This window comes from Marmota marmota, unplaced genomic scaffold (genome assembly GCF_001458135.2).
Source record: "Marmota marmota marmota unplaced genomic scaffold, marMar, whole genome shotgun sequence".
Classification (NCBI taxonomy): domain Eukaryota; kingdom Metazoa; phylum Chordata; class Mammalia; order Rodentia; family Sciuridae; genus Marmota; species Marmota marmota.
Window position 1 is genome coordinate 12,228,176 of NW_026000206.1, and position 2,928 is coordinate 12,231,103.

A 2,928-nucleotide genomic window follows, 5' to 3' on the forward strand; every position below is an offset into this window, starting at 1 on the left:
AAGCGCGTGAGTGAAGGAGGGCGTACGTGAGAGGGGCCGACCGGACACCTGCAGGGTGGGGCCTGCGGCGTGCGCCTGCAGGAGGGCGTACGTGCGAAGGGCGGGGCCCGACCCTCTACGGAATGGGCGTGCGCGGGGTGGGACCTACAGCGCTTGCGTGCAAGAGGGCACACGTGCGAGGGGCAGGGCCCCGCCCTCTCCCTAATAGGCGTCTGCGGGGTGGGTCCTGGGGCGCGTGCGTGGAGTAAACCGTGGGTGCGAGGGGGCGGGGCCGAGGGGCCTCCAGTGAGGGAGGCGCCTGACAGGTCGGACCGCCGGGCGCGGGGGCTGTGCTCGCGTCTCCCGCGGGCGAGGAGTCGCCGGGCTGCGGCCGGCCATCGGTCCCGGCCCACGCCCTGCCTCGTCGCCCTGCTGCCTTCCGTGCAGGTTTTTCTCCCCCGGGAACAGCTGTACGCGTGGCCGGTGCGGCGGGCGGCCCGGAGCCGCGCTTCCGTAGCGGGGCGAGGCGCGTTCCCCGTACCGTCGGCCTGGCTGGGGCCGCCGCTGGGCGCAGCTGTGGGGCAGGGCTCGCGGCCTCGGAGCTGCACCCCGCCCTGCCGCTGAGCCGCCGCTGCAGCCAGCGGGGGACGGAGCCGAGTGGGGACTGCCCCAAAGACAGCACCAGAGGAGGGCCCTAGTCCTCCACGCTCGTCTCCCGGGAGACGGGTGGGAAGTGCGAGCGAGGGCGGGGTGGAAATGTCATCCAAGCCAACGGGGTCTTTGCCTTTGTAATGGAAAAGGAAGTTTCTCTACAATCCCGACCTCAGAGCCCTCAGTGAAGACTTCCTGGAGTGAGCCTAGCGTCCTAAAGGGAGAGGAGGAGCCTCAGACCTGCTTGCACACGCTTGTGTGCGAGAGAGGAGCCCCAGACCTGCTTGCACACGCTTGTGTGCGAGAGAGGAGTTCTAGACCTGCTTGCACATGCCTGTGTGGAAAAAAACCTGTCCGTGAGTCCCTCACCTCCACCACAGTTAACAATAATTGTTGCTAATGTAGCTGAGAAGCCAAAGGCAATGGTTAATATTCCTAAGAAAATAAAAAGTATGATCTTGCTCTAAAATTCCAGGGGATTTCAGTTGTATGTTGGGTGTCAGTAAACCTGTGCATTACAGATTTAATTTATTCAGGAGAGGAAAGTTACAGATTCTGACATTTAGAAATATGTTGATGGAAAAAGCATAATATTTCTTAAGATGTTAGAATAGCATCACTAGAAAGCTAAAGGCTCTTCACTTTCAATTTGAGGGAAAAAAAAAAAACGGGAAAAGGAAAAGGACATGACAGATTGAAGTAACAGACTTCACTTCATATGTTTATGTGAACCTTTTTATTTCTGCAGTGCTTGGGATTGAGCCCAGGGCCTTGCTTATGCTAGGCAAGCACTCTATCACTGAGCTGCATCTCAGCCCTTGTTGATGTGAACTACAATAGCAACACACAGAAAATATACATTTAGGTCTAGTACCCTTGGACCTTTTTAAAAAGTTGGCTGTGTATTAGATCACTTTAAAAATCCTTAGAGGGCTGGGGTTGTGGCTCAGCAGTAAAGCACTCGCGTAGTTCTTGCAAGGCCGCCCTGGGTTCGATCCTCAGGTACCACATAAAAATAAATAAAACAAAGGTATACAACTAAAAAATAAAACATTTTTAAAAATTCTTAGAAATTATTCCAGTTATATTAATGTTAAACCACGACACAAAGAAAAGACCACCTACTCCAATTCAAATCAAATTAAAGCAAGCTTGTAATTCTGACCCCCTGGGGCTGTCTCTCCCTAAACCTGTGGGAATAGAATACAGCTGTGCAGCTCTCTAGGAGTGCAGCTTTATAGTATAGAAAGTTGCAAAAAGGGGGGTTGTCTTGAGAACTTAGAGATAACAGGATTTTGACAAGCATAACACAAAGGCAGGTAGTAGGTTAATGGTCTGGCACTTAGGGAGTAAAAAGTTAGATCCCAACATCAGAACTTATATGAAGCGCCACTGGAATTTCAGAGAGGGTCGTCGTTTCAGAGAGGGAATTTCAGAGAGGCCAGGGAAAGCCAGAATTTGTGAGGAGCCATTAAAGTTTCAAAGAGGGTTGTTATCTGGTCAGGGAAAGTCAGGCATGGGTGAGTTCAAGGCACGGGCAGGCATTCCAAGCAAATTTAGAAATTGCAGTAATTTATAGCAAAGCCGAAATTAACTTTGCTATAAAAAGTTAATTTGTGACGAGATGGCTCCCAACATTAACAGGGAATTAGGCTGGGTTTATCAATTAATACAATATAACTCTAAACATTGCCTACAAAAGGAAAGCTTCCCCAAAAAAAATTACAATTATGAGTTATGAAACCCTTCTAAATTACTGTTTTATAAGTTAAAAGAAATTATAATTCATTTAGAAATAAAAGGCACTGAATAACATTCATAGATGAGAGGTTGTATATAGTATTTCAGCAAAGAAATGAAAGAATTAGATTGTCACTGGTTTTCAGTTTCTACTGTTATTCTGTTAATCATCAATGTTAGGATGGCCTTAGGCCTGAGCCTAAGCAACTCCATTTTAAAAACACCAGTTTGAAACCTGCAGTCTCACCAGGACACCCACAGAGCCCTCTAATATGGCCTCAAACCCCAGGCAAGCTGTCCTTGCCTGATAAGAGGGAAAGGCAAGAAGATCATAGTGGAAACCACAGACCAGACCCAGGGTAAATGATGTCACTGAGAAATCCGGTGGTAGCTGATAAGGATTGAAAGGGGGGGGGGTCAAAAAAACCCCAAAATTTAGTATAATTAATAGAGCTGATGAACAGGGATTCAGCCAGCCAAAATAAGGATGCACTCGAGCTGGAGAGCCTGATGAGGACCTGATTTCCCATCACTTGTCATTGTTCCTGAGCCTCTGCG